We start from the raw sequence: 15,344 nt of genomic DNA, 5'->3' as shown, positions 1-15,344 counted from the left end.
ATCGTACCTGAAGCTTATCACCCCAACCAAATCCAGTGATGTCCACAGCCAACATACATATGTTACCTTTTTTGTCTATGCACTGCTTCTCTTTGAGGCTGGCTTGTGTGTGAGTCACTTTTCCAGTTGCTCTTGACTTGCAGGGGCTGGTGTTTCCCTGTCTGTTACTTCTCTTTGCAATTCCACACACACACACAAACACACAGCAGGTCCTTACTCACCAGCTACCTCTCACAGACTTTCTACTCTGCTCCCAGATCAGAGTGGTGGGTCCAGCCCACGCCTAGTAACTGATTCTATGGCTGGTTAATTAACTTCCTCTCCTAAATACAGCTCTTGGGATCACAAATATGACAGTAAAAGTGTGTTAACCCCTTAGCAGTTTAAAGGAAAACATTTTGGAAAATCAGAATAGCCTAAAACTTTATATTTGCTATTACAGGGCTACCATGTTGAATTAAAGCACACGGTGCAATAACTTTTGTGAGGTTTACAAGAGGGACATAATGAAAAATGAAACAAGTTTTCGCTGATACACTACATGTGTACATGCTTTGCACCACATTTATTCTGTGTTTTAGGCATACCTTCCAACCATCCTGGATCTGGTGGGACAGTTCTGGATTTTCTCAGATGTCCCTGGATTCTGGGAGAGCTGAAGTATGTTATCTCAATGCTGAGCAGAGCAGATTCTGCTGCAGGTGAGGAAGAACAGTTGAGACACCCATCACCTAGATAACATCCGGGCCAGACCAACTTCAAGCCTAAATCCTTAAGTGCAGGTATTTAGCTGATAGTCAGAAGTGCAAGAGAGAGTTATTGCCAAGATAGCATATCGGAGGTGCCACTTTTCCAGCCACCATACCTCATCATCTGGGGACAGAAATTGCACTTTTTTCCCTCCTACTGCTGAAAGTACTACAAGTTATATTTTGCACTAAGTAAAGAGAGACTTTTATACTTTTACTTCTGGGCTGATTCTTTAAACCACCTTTCTACTGGACTGATCTCCAGGGAGCAACAGCCTTAGGGAGCACATTGTGACACAACATCTCATCAGGGCCACTACCACTCCCATGCTCTGCACTGGCTTTTCCAGGGCTCACTGCAAAACTAAGGGGGAATAACTACTGTGTAGGGGCACAAAGGGGACTGGGTGGAATGGGGCAGAGTTTTGTGACTTAGTGTAAAAAAAAAAAGCTTGCCACTATGTGAGTAGCTGTTGTGCCTCCTGGGGCTTTTCAAAAATTGGGAGGTATGGTTTTAGGCACTTTTTCTGCTTTGCTTTGTCTAGGAAGGGGACATAAGTGGATTAGAATAGACAGTGTAAAGGTACACTAGATTCATCATCCAGCAACTGCATATCCGCAATACACCCGGCCGGCACCCCCATAGAAATGCCTATTCTTGTCCGCAAGACACGCTGTATTTTCTTGCGGAGCTGCGGACTGGAAGATCAGGGCCGCGTTCCAGAAATGCGGATGCGGAGAGCACATAGTGTGCTCTCCGCATCTCTTCTGGCCCCATAGAGAATGAATGGGTCCGCACCCATTCCAGATAATTGCGGAACGGATGCCGACCCATTCTACGGACGTCTGAATGGAGCCTTAGACTGTCTAGTTTAAAGGCTGCCATACACATTCAATAGCTGTCAGCAGAATTATTGTTCAGCCATCAGCTATCTCTCCCAACGCCCCCACACACATACAGATTAAGCTTGGCTGAATGTGTATGTATATTCAATAGAAGAGGAGAAAGCCACTGTCGAGCACTTCTGGTGGCTTATCGCCTGGGAGAACAAAAGGATCGGGTGAAAATATTATCTTTGCCCTATCCTTTTCTCCCCCAACATAATCATCTGTTGGGGCTTTAAGTTTACAATGTGTACATTTTAGGATGAATAAATCTGCCCCATAATGTCAATGTAAGAGCACAATGGACAATATCTAAAACTGTACATACTGTATCAATAGGTGACAGTACTAGTATCCTGACTTCGCAATGTAACACCAGCATAGTGTTCCCCAGCAGGAAAACGCCTGTGCAACTGGACTGTGACAGCTTTAGTGCTAATCTGTGTTGTTCTTTAGGCTGGCTGCAGCAGTTCCAATTTCAAGATGGGAGGGGCCCCCTCTTTACCTCCCAGAATTAAAAACCTGCACCGTCCTCAGTGCTCTTCAAACCAAGGCTGGAAAAGAGAAGGTGGACAGACCATACAGTAAGGAACCCCTTATATTGCTGGCTGCAGCTTAGTAGGATGTGGTATGTCACAGATGCCTGGTGCTGGATGCAGGGATGCTGATGGCTTTAATTTGGGGACATTGCATGACTGACTGCTTTCACAATGACTTTTTATTGATCTAGCAATGACTTATTCCATAGCGCTGTACACAGGCTGCATTCATTCACAGAGGTGAAGACCTAGGTAGAGAATGACATTTTCATGTGTATCTTCCATGGGGCCAGGATTGTACCGTCTGCCCCAGCAGGATGCTACAACTAATTTCTCATTGCTCAAGGCGTAAGAAAGGCTCAGATAGGACGCATTTAAAGACATGTCCTCCTAGACGCTTTGGAAACATTAGTTCATTAAAGAGGCTTTGATCAGCCATTCTTGGCAGGCAGCATGAGATTATTAGCCACTGTTTTCCTGGTACTTCTAAGAACTTGTGAACCTGCTGCAATGTAGAATTGTTATAGGTCATCGCGCTAGGAATTTAAGGGGGCATTTATTATTTAGCTGATTCTTAAGCATGTCTTTGATTTGTGTGTCTGTGCAAAATGTATGAAATGGAGCAGCAATGTGGTTTACATCTATATGTGCAACAGTATACCAGGGGGTCACTTGGCACAGGTTACAACTTTTGTGCGACATTTGCAAAAGTCGCACATAGTAAATGTGCCATAATCCAGATTTGATCTCACTTTTGTCCCTCAAACATAGAGGAACAGCATTTGACCAAATTTTGGGGAAAAAAAGCAGCAATAGGCATAACTTGCAACATTTTTAAGCCAGAAAACTGACATATCTAATTTGATAAATTCCCCCCCGTAGAATCTAGAAATTCATGGAAACATAGATTCTTCTGTATAATGATGGACTATAACTCTCAGCAGATTCTAGTGCAGATATCACATTTTTGACTGTGGGGTTCCATTTTAGGACGACGAATGCCAGTAAATGCAATACCTAGCGATTCTGTCTCCTATATACAATTCATATATGTGATTGCAGAGTAAGTGACACATTGCATTCTATGGGTCGGAAGATTGGCTGTAGTAGATATGCGACATTTTTGATGCTTTGATAATGACTACCAATTTCCACAGACATTTTGCTGGACATATCACTCCGCCGAATGACTGCAATGTAATTTCCATGTTTCCTGTCTAATGCCATTGACTATTTCATCTTAAATGAAGGTATATTAAGAAATCAGAACCACTTGTAAGGAACACTAAGACACTGGAGACGTTGTGCAGCATAATAAATGAGCTCTCGTGCCTCTGTTTACTCCTGCCATTGTAATACAGCTTTAAGACATTATATAAACTAAAGCCTTGGGGTAATTACATGTGACAGATGACTTTCCATGATCTAGGAGGATATAAGAGAATATAAGTGTTTCCTCATGATGGGTATGTACAAGCTAAGCAGCTATTAGTAGTTATTGAATTTGCGTGAAAAAATTCAGCTCAGATACATAAAAAATAAAATAAAGATATAAATGTATATTTATTTCTATATTTATGGCATGTTTCTTTTCTTAAAGGGAAAGTTTAAATTCTGGCAAACCCTTACTATGTTCGGTATGTTGACCCCCTCAGCTGTCCCAGGCAGTTTTACAGACAGTTTTAACACCTCAGCTGTCTCCTTCTTAGGTATATAGACAGTTCATCCAAACAAGAGTGATTTATCTGCAAAGGCTTGAATGGGATCCATTATCAGCAGGCTTCTGTAAATAGCTGGCTGAAAGCACTTTGAAGAAAATATTTAAAAAGTGTTGTCAACATAGTAACCAAGAAGCAGTCATTTTGGTAAATTTTATACATACCGGTATGTGGTTTTATGATTGGTAGGAATGGTCATGACCATGAATCGTGGTCTGCAGTGGATTTTGGCTGACAACCCACCAATAGTTATCACCTTCATTAATAGATGGCAAAAATGTAAATAACACATCACCATGTCTATAGGTTGCCCATGCTAAATTTTACTTGCCTCTGTTATCTGGCAAAGGGAATTTTAAAGACATCTATAAAATGGCAGTAAATGGTCAAATTACTAGTATTACTACTAGAACTAGACTAGACTGTAGTTAAGAGTTTGGCATCCAACTGAAAAGGACAGTTCGGCTGTGAGTCTGTAAATCAGCCAATGAGCATCACTGGGTGTGTTCTCAACAATGCTGATAGGCTGAGAGCATTTGACAAACAGGGCTGTCCTCCCAATGCTCCTCCCAAATGTCTTTTTAAGGATGATAGGAACAGTTGGAAGAGTGCAGTAGACCAATCTCTTGTTCTGCTTGCTGGGTAGTGGGAGATATTACATTGAAAAGGTTTTACAGAAGAGGCTTCTGGCTTCATACAAGTGCTTTATAGATTGACAACCAATAATCAGACAATAACGTGTGCTCTGAGTGGTTGTCACTGCCCATTGACATCCATATATAAATAGACTGTGGGTGAGAAAAATCTGAACTTCACTGACCGTAGCTCAGACTACCACTGATGCCCAGAATAAAGGAGGCACAACTTCTGGGCCAGCTCTTTGTTAGAGATTTTAAAGTGGCACAGTAAACCTTTGATATGTCATAGGAACTGGGAGCTGAGACCCCCACAATCTCTAAAATAAGGAGAGAGAAAAGCTAGCTGGATGAGACAAGAGCAAGGCAGGCCAATAGACTTTCTTTTGAGTCCATCTCACTTCCTGTCCTGCAGTGAGGAATGAGATTGGTGAGGGTCTCACCGCTCAGACCCCCACTGATCTACACTTTTGATATGTCCCTATGACATATGAAACCTTTAGTGAAATGACAGTGCCACTTTAAGGTTTGAGAATCTCTAGACAGATTTGAAGTGGCCATGATACATTACTGAGCCCTACAGCCACTCCATGCCATGCATCAGATGGGTTCCCTGCTCATAGATCCCCCTACATTATCTTCAGACATATTTCATATATATTACAGAAGATTTATTCGAAAGTGGCCATCCCCTTTAAGTAGCAATATTATGATGATTCTGAAACATTTATATTGAGGATGGTGTTGTTGGTCCTTTTCCAGCATCAGTAGTAATTGCTTTTTCTGACCATGCAGGGGTAATGGTAGTATAGTATTGGATATATTTTTTTTTGCTGCGACAGTGGAGTGTTTTTTTTTTTAAGAAACAAACTATAGTTTTTGTTTATTTTTAACTGAAAGATACTGTAAGATGCCCTTAAAGGTGCTTTCTGGGAATTATTATCTACCTATGGCCCATAGCATTGATCACGATTCATAGTTTCCATCTCCCCCCCCTGCTGCAGTCCTGCACCCTTGGCCATTTTCTGCAATCTCCAGTGTGTTTACTTCCAGTATGGACATGGTTATGTTTGTCACTGCAGCCAATAGCTGGCCTCAGTGGTGACACGTCCCAAAGTTGCACATGACCCAGCAGTGATGTGACATTTGGGGACAAGTCATCACTGAATCCTGTCATTAGCATCCTGGCTGGAAGTAAACAAATTGGGGACTTGAATATGGCAGAACAGGACCTACGTACTGGACTGGAGTGGTGGGGAGCAATATGTGTCTTTCATTATGCGATCCATGTACCACTTACCTCAAGTATCACAGCAGCAAATGCAAGGTGTGAATGAGAATTTATGAATGAATGCAGCCTATATCAGATTTCAAATGAGGGGAAATCAGTAGCCATAGGTTTATTTTAAGCAACTAAAGCTAAAGGCAATGGAACTAACGGGATCTCACTTATTAGCGCTGTCTGTTTGCCCAGGAGTTTTCTTTCTAACGCAGTGAGATGCAGAGTTACGCTTTTTTGTTTAGGTTCTGTTTTTTTGCATTCAGTATACGCACCGTATACGGAACCATTCATTTCAATGGATCCACAAAAAAAGCAGAAGCTACTCCGTATGACTTCCGTTTCCGTATTTCCGTTTTTCCGTTCCGTTCAAAGATAGAACATGTCCTATTATTGTCTGCATAACGGACAAGGATAGTACTGTTCTATCTGGGGCCAGCTCTTCCGTTCCGCAAAAAATGGGATGCACATGGACGTCCTCCGTATTTTTTGCGGAACCGTTTTTTGCGCACCGCAAAATACTGAAAAAGACATATGGTCGTGTGCAAGAGGCCTTACGGAGCTGATTTTTTGCGTCAGCAGATCACCCAGTCCCCCCCTCTCCTTGCCTGTCAATCATGCTTATGTTACTCTTATTCCACTTCTGTGCCCTTTTGAGTAGGCTTAGTACACTAACTTATGACATCCCATGTGGACCTTGGAAACGTTCACCCTGATTTATCAAGACAGGCGTGTGCTACACCAATCTTGTTAGGGTATGTTCACAGTTGCGGTTCTGACAAAAAACGCTGAATGCAGTGGAATTTGTCCATCTGAAGCCTGGCATTTATACCAGAAAGCGGGCCAATCACCGCCAGACCCTATTATAATCAATGTCAATGTACCCTTAGGGAGGAGGCATGTAATTTATGAAAATTCGTTGTGGCCTTCTGGAGAAAAAATACTTTTGTCCTTTACTGAGAGAGTAGTGGATGCATGGAATAGCCTTCCTGCAGAAGTGGTAGCTGCAAATACAGTGAAGGAGTTTAAGCATGCATGGGATAGGCATAAGTCCATCCTTCATATAAGATAGGGCCAAGGGCTATTCATAGTATTCAGTATATTGGGCAGACTAGATGGGCCAAATGGTTCTTATCTGCCGAGTGCACTGAGGGGGTGGGGCCTAGCCCCTTGGTGCACCTCAGCTGGCCACGCCTCTCCAGCCACTGAATCCCTAATTTGCATAAAGAATACCAGTCTATTTTCTTGTCTACTCCACAAATGATTTTCACATCATTTTAATCAACAGGATCAACCTTACCAGCCAGTATGCCCAGTTTAATAAAGCGCTACTGCGAGCACTGGTACCTTCTCAAGCAGCTGATTGGTGGGATAGGATAAGTCATCAGTATTAAAGTCTCAGAAAACCCCTTTAAAGGGATGTGAACAATCAATTAACTAATAGATGGGAGTCCTAAACTGGGAAGACACCCCCTCCTCTATTACCTCAAAAGGGCCTAATAAAGTTTTTCAAATTGGCTCCCTAAACCAAACAACTCCAGGTCGCCTTGCATGTGCACTAATGACTTGTTGACTATAGAGTCTCACTATGGTTTATTGCACTTTTGCCCCATGTTAATACATAGTCTCCTATGTTTGACTAGTTGCTTGTCACCTTGCAAACATACATATAACACGCCACTCGTTACATTATGTACTATGTATAAGATGAATTGTTGTATATCCTATATATGACCATGATACTTATGATGAAGAGGATGATGATGGTAGTGACTGACCCCTAGAAACTGTGGAACTGTAAAACCTCACACAATGTATTAAAACAGAAAATATAGATAAGAAATCTTTTATAAATCAAGTCCTGGAAAAGACAAAGAGTGGCATTCAATCTATTTGTTCAGGTGTTTCTTCCATGGATCGAATTATTTTCTCATATGGAACAGGGGGAATTTTGTGAACAGTTGAATTTTATGGTCTGGGATAAAAATAACCCTCAGTGTTGCTGTGATTAGAAAGGACGATTGTTCGATAGGACTGGAATGTGGATTCTGTAGAGCCATTTGACTAGGGTAGAGAAGATGCTTGAATGCAGGTATTCAGGAGATGCCTGTGCTCTGGTAGGACCACAGAGCGTCCTCTGTTACATAACCTCCTATGATTTACCTTCGTAGAAGAATCATGACCTGTGGTCTGATTAATTATACTGTAGTTTCCCCTGCAGAATAATGTTAGCCTTGGGGCATCTGTAAAACATACTAGATATTTTGGGCCTATTACCTTATTATTGGAGGTCACCAGCCAAGGTGACAGACTCCAGACACAGCACAAGTCACTCCTATAGGAAATAGTAGTGCACTAGATGTGTAGTAGTAGTAGTGTAGTAGTGCACAGCAATGGCCACAGGACTGGAAAAGGTCAATTTACATCCCAATCCCAAAGAAGGGTGATGCCAAAGAATGTTCAAACTACCGAACAATTGCCCTCTTCTTACATGCTAGCAAGGTTATGCTAAAGATTCTGCAAGCTAGGCTTCAGCAATATGTGAACCGAGAACTACCGGAAGAACAAGTTGGTTTTCGAAGAGGCAGGGGAACCAGAGATCAAATTGCCAACCTTCACTGGATTAGAAAGCAAGAGAGTTCCAGAAAAACATCAACTTCTGCTTAATTGACTACACCAAATCTTTTGATTGTGTGGCTCACAATAAATTATGGCAAGTTCTTAAAGAGATGGGAGTACCGGATCACCTAACATGTCTCCTGAGGAACTTGTATGCAGGTCAAGAAGCAACTGTGAAAACTGTACATGGAACAACTGATTGGTTCAATAGGAGTATGACAAGGCTGTAAATTATCACCCTATTTTTTTTACTTATATGCAGAATATATCATGTGAAATGCTGGGCTGGATAAAGCAAAAGCTGTAATTAGAATTGCTGGAAGAGATATCAACAACCTCAGATATGCAGATGATACAACTCTTATGGCAGAAAGCGAAGAAGAATTAAGGAGCCTCTTGATGAGGGTGGAAGAGGAGAGTGCAAAAGTTGGCCTAAGTCTCAACATTAAAAAAAACTAAGATCATGGCATCAGGATCTATCTCCTCCTGGCAAATAGAGGGGGAAGAAATGGAAGCAGTATTAGATTTTGTTTTGTTGGGCTCAAAGATCACTGCAGATGTTGACTGCAGCCATGAAATTAAAAGACGTTTGCTTCTTGGAAGGAGACCAATGACAAACTTGGACAGTGTAATTAAAAGCAGAGATGTTACCTTGCCAACAAAAGTTCATATGGGCAAAGACATGGTTTTTCCTGTAGTAATGTATGGTTGTTAGAGCTGGACCATAAGGAAAGCTGAGAGTAAAAGAATCAACGCCTTCGAACTGTGGTGCTGGAGAAGACTTCTGAGAGTTCCATGGACTGCAAGAAGATCCAATCAATCAATCCTTGAAGAAATTGACCCTGATTGTTTATTGGAAGGAGCAATACTGAAGCTGAAATACTTTGGACACATAATGAGAAGACAGAAGTCATTAGAGAAGACCCTGATGCTGGGAAAGATCGAAGGCAAAAGCAGAAGAGACGGCAGAGAATGAGATGGCTGGACAGTATCATGTAAGCAACAAACATGAGCTTAGGCAAGCTTCGAGAGACAGTGGAAGATAGAGGGGCCTGGCGTGTTGTGGTACATGGGGTCGCAAAGAGTCGAGCACGACTAAATTGCGACTGAACAACAAAGATGTTTTGAATTTTGGTTCCATTCTTCAAGCAAGGCTGTACTGTCTAACAAAATCAAATGCTGGTATTTCTTAAAGGTGTAATGCCACAAACTACTTTTCACTCTAAAGTTTGTTTTCATCAATTATTTTAGCTCCATTCTTACTTCAGTTGTGTTTTCTTGTGTTTTTTTACAATTCCAATTTTTGTTTTCAATTTACCTCATTAGCAATTTTCTCTTATCCCCCATGCTTGAATCCTACTTCCTGGTTTGTCCTATGACTGCTGTCCCATCATGTTTGAGATGTTTCCTGACAACAAGGACATTTGACACTAACCAGTTGATTTTCTACCTCCACATATTCAAAACTCTGTGTAACATGATTTGTAACGAACAAGACTTGCACAAATGTCCACCATTTGTTAGAGCAAACTTCATCCTTATGTTTCCATGTCTGCCTCTGTCTATTATCTATCATCCTATCTATCTATCCATCCAGTCATCCATCCAACCATTTATAACTGACATGTAACTAAAACTGAACATAGAGGAGTGGTTAGTGAAGGGAAGGAAAAGAGCATGTGCGTCCTGTATTACAAGGCTCTACGACAGGACGTAACCAACAGCAACTGAAATTGAAACTGATTCTCCACAGGACACATTGGTAGGATAATACCTTTAGAATATGTCAGTTTTCATAAATTGTGGTATTTGGGGGAAGCAATATAACAGCGATATCTGTTGGGAGGAATACATTTATATTAGTAGCACAATCCATTTAATTATTTTTTGGTCAAGCACTGATGGAGAGTCTATGGATCTGACATTTTCTTCTAAAATCTATACTTATGGAAATTTCTCCTAAGCATACGTCTCCCTATGTAATATGTCCCACTTCCATTGTTTGTGGCATCAGTAGGGTTCCTGGCCTCTAGTACTCAGGGCCGGTGCAAGGATTTTTGTCAACACAAGCAAATCTATATTTTGGCCCCCCTCCTGGGATTCGAACTCACGACCTTACACATCAGAGGCAAGGCATTTACCCACACAGCTATGAGAACTGTATAGCCAGTTACTTAAAAAAAAAAATATAAGACTTCTACTGTAGATAACTTTGATACCTAGTGTACATCCATACACATGACAGCTGCCCCAGTACACTGTGTATGGATGTAGCAGAGCTGGGTGTGTTGGGGCAGCTGTCATGTGTATGGATGTACACTAGGTATCAAAGTTACCTACAGTAGAAGTCTTTTTTTTTTTTTGTAAGCTATACAGCTATATAAGCTATACAGCTATCATAGCTGTGTGGGTAAATGCCTTGCCTCTGATGTGTAAAGGTCGTGAGTTCAAATCCCAGGAGAAACTTTTCTGAAAGACATGCTAAATGAGATTTAAATACACTAGTTTCTCCTGGGAAACAGCTGCGTGCCGTTCGCTCTGTTACTGAGGGGGGTTAGGGCTGTGGTGCAAGTTAATTGTTTGCCGCCCCCCTTCTCTGCACCCTCAAGCAGCCGCTTGGGCTGCCTTATGATAGAGCCGGCCCTGCTAGTACTCGCCAATGTTGTTTTCTGATATGTCTTTGTGAGGTTGTACAATCTCTTTTTCTGATAAAGGGTTCACCAATGATACGTTTATAACCCACTGCTGAGACCCTGTGGATCAGCTATAAACTTTAGAGAAACTTGAGCAGCAAATATTTAAGCATCTTAGTTTCCTGGTGGAAGGTGATGCCATTGGCGCATGCGCATTATACATCCTAGCATTGGGGAAACCAAAACAAGATGTACTGCGCATGATCCGATAATAGAAGCAATGGCATAAGAGAAGGATTACAGAGTCAGACAACAGCACAATACGGATGCCTGGTCCTGTCACTCAAAGGAAGGAAGTCTTGAAAGCAGAGAAGCTGTGGTGCTCTCAATGGATTGGGCCTGCCCTTTGGGGAACTAAAGGCATAATTTGCATATGAATTTTAACTAACATATCTCTGGAATGCCTAATTGGATTTTCTTTGTAAGGGTATTGTTTTATGCAGCAGGATCAGCCCTACCAGGCAATATGTTTGGTTTGAAAGGGTTGAAACTGCTGGCAGGTCCTGTTTAAATTATGGCACTCCTCCATAAGTCCAAAATACCCTAATAGGATATTTGAAAATGAGTTTTCCAAAAAGTCAACCAGCTTTAGGCAGAAAACATATTGCCCCCTTACTGACACAAGCATTACATTGTCATCTCGATCGTACAGAACTCCAGCCTGCCATCCTGCTTCCTACACGTTCCCACAAACGTCCCAGAGAACAGAGCTTATCGCCTTCAGAAATGCTCTCAGCTCATTCACTACCAGTAAACCTTAGCATGTCTTTGTAGACACCGTCTTCCTTTCGAAGAATCGACTCTTTGTTTTGATGTCAGGAACAGAGATTCCTTTTGAGTGTCATGTAACATTTTTCATCATTGTCCCGCGCTAAATTCCACCACATAGAACTTCACAGATCTTTACTCCACAGGGTTTCTTGCCTTCGGATTATCACACATCCACAGCATAGGGTTTAGAAGTGTGCACTATAGTAAAGGATTGTATGCAGCAGACAGGAAGCCAGGGTTGTAAAGAAATGTATGCCTAGTGAGGTGTGACTTCTAAAATGTGTTTCTTTCTCCGTGAAATATAACAAGAAAATACAAAGCAGCAATTTACTACTCAACTCGCCCACAGATCCCTGACTGTTGCCTTATTTGTGGTGTTTAATGGCCTGTGACTATACTGGTTTTGTTAGCAACAAGCCACTGGAAATAAGAGGGTAGAAGTAATTTTCGTGAATTGTAGTGAAGCCAAAGTCTATAGTTTTGATACCTACACGTCATTACTCTGCCTCGTTTGTATGGAGTCTACTGTCTGCAGCATACATATTAAACGGAGCCTAGGCCCCTATTATAACGAAAGAGGCCAAGAGTGTTCATATGGGCCCAGTTCAGTAGTATCCTCCGGGGTTTCCTTTTTAATATTGCCTGAAACAGCACAGCAGACAGGGGCATACAGATCCAATACACATTTTTAACATGGGTGCCTATGGGTGAAGAATACCACGCAGTGGTATCCTTGTAATATATGTGCAGTGGCAGTGTATGGGGTTTCCCCAGCATTATGCTGGGTCACCCAGACACCTTCGAGGTGTCATCACATGTTGTTGCTCTCCAGAAGAGACGCTAAGGCATGGTGCAGACCAATGGGAAATAAGTCCACAGAGCCAGGGTTTGCACTAATATCCATCTTTATCTACACCTACTATTATTATGAGGACTATCTAGCAGGTGACTGTTACAATTATTATGTGTTCCTATCCAGCAAGTATTTGACTTTTCAAATACATTACATTATCTTATGTATGCTGTAATTCAGCCTATGATCTACAACTACACCTACGATACATTTGGAGATTCTTCAGACCCTTTCACTTTTCTCACATTTTAATATGTTCTGGCCGTGTGCTAAAATAAAAACGTAGGCTAGTTTCACACTAGAGCTAAAATCTTCATCTGCATAGCTGTATTCTACCTTTCCTTACTTTTTTAAAGTGTTTTTTCTCTCCCATCCTGTGTCCTGTTCTAAAATGTTTTGGCAAAAGTAATTATATTCTGGTCACTGATACCAAGGTTGTCCCAAACAAGTTGTCACATTGTTCACTTCTCCACCTACTACCCCTTCTAGAGTTTTCCCCTCAGCAAGGAAACCTCCTTTCATTCAGGTATAACTTGTCTGCTCTAGAAACTCAACACCTTTCCCTTACACTGAGAGTTACATTGACACTAACCTTTAAACAAACTTTATACATGAATAGTACAGGTGAATATAAAAAAAAACTATGTAATATATGTTATCATAGAAAAGTGTCTCTTTCTTCCTCTAGCAGCTCATTCCTCCCATCCCTTTTCCATAGCCTTCTATGGGCAGCATGTAATCTCATATCTTAGTTAGTGTTGAGCGCGAATATTCGAATAGCGAATTTTAATCGCGAATATCGGCACTTCGAGAATTCGTGAATATTTACAATATTGCGCTATATATTCGTAAAATCTAATATTTTTTATTTTTTTTTAACACAGTACACATCGGGTGATCATCCCTCCCTTCTTCTAGCTTGTGGGCCAATGAGAAGGTTTTGTCACAGCTAGCAACCAATAGAAAACTGCCTACCCCTTACTATGGCCAAAAATTCGCAAGCGCAAATATATTAGAGCACTCTATATGCATATAAAGCTATTCTAATGTTCTGCTGTGCCAACCATTTTCTCCAGTCTCAGGAAACTTATACCAGCTTGAAAAATGTAGCATAAGTGACCCACGCCTGTATTTTGTGCGCATTCCGCGAATATTACATTGCCGATTTTCGCAATCAAGAATATAATCTCGAATTCTTGAATTCGCAAATATATGACGAATATTCTACAAAATATTCGCGAAATATCGAGAATTCGAATATTGCCCCTGCTGCTCATCACTAATCTTAGTAATCTGACAGTTTCATGTCTTGATATGGATTCAGTGTGCAGTGTATTAGTTTAGGTAGAGAAAGTGGGGAGTAAGAGGCACTTTATCCTAAATATGTTACAGACAATGGTTGTGAAACCTCTGTGGCAACTAATCAGTTTAACATTGGGCTAGAACTAAGGGCATTATCCGGGCAGTCCCCTGGTATTCAACCTTTAACCCCTATACAACCTGGGGTTAATTTGCCTTCAAGTACTAAAAATCACTTTATTGATAATATTCATTGAAACAGAGCAAATAAATTAGCTTGCCCACAAATCTCATCCATTCAGGCAAGGAAGAGGGTCACTGAGTATCAGGGTTTCAGTGTGTATATATTTATTATGTCCCTACCCCAGTGTTATTAGGCATATAACTGCTATATTGTCTGTGTCAATGGGCGTCTGTGTGTCTACATATTTATGATTGCTGTTAAGGCGCTCGGATCGGTTACTATTTTCACCTTAATATGGCAATGCACTGTGAGGCAATCTTCTGTGAGTATAGTGCAGTCCCATATCCTACATTCAGTGTGCTCCTAAGAATCCCTCTCTTGTCTCTATTGGGGATCACCTACCCTTGTCTGCACACAACTAACAGCACATTAGACCGTGAGCATCTCACACACACTACGCCTAAAGGCTGCACACACTGTGGTCTCTCTCGCTAGCAATAGCTAGTGATTGCTGCAGGATCATATCTCTGTGTGCCCTGCAGGGCCGCTGATAGAAATCATGGGGCCCCGTACAGCATACATGACGGGGCCCCCTTCAGCTCCACCCCCTGATCCCTCCTTCAGCCACACCCCTGGCCCCGCCCTTGGCCCCTCCCCAGACGCCGCCTTGAAACAACATGCAGATTTGTCTACAAGTGATATTTATGGCGCTGGGGGGGTCGTCTGTGAATGGCGCTGTTATGGAGGGGATCTGTGGATGGCACTGTTATGGAGGGGATCTGTGGATGGCACTGTTATGGAGGGGATCTGTGGATGGCACTGTTATGGAGGGGATCTGTGGATGGCACTGTTATGGAGGGGATCTGTGGATGGCACTGTTATGGAGGGGATCTGTGGATGGCACTGTTATGGAGAGGATCTGTGGATGGCACTGTTATGGAGGGGATCTGTGGATGGCACTGTTATGGGGGGATCTGTGGATGGCACTGTTATGGGGGGATCTGTGGATGGCACTGTTATAGAGGGGGATCTGTGGATGACACATACCGTATATAGCATCTTATGTTATGTGTCATCCACAGATACCCCTCCATAACAGTGCCATTCACAGATACCCTCC

The sequence above is a fragment of the Bufo bufo genome, chromosome 6, assembly GCF_905171765.1.
Source record: "Bufo bufo chromosome 6, aBufBuf1.1, whole genome shotgun sequence".
Taxonomy (NCBI): Eukaryota; Metazoa; Chordata; class Amphibia; order Anura; family Bufonidae; genus Bufo; species Bufo bufo.
Note: the sequence above shows the minus strand (reverse complement) of the source record.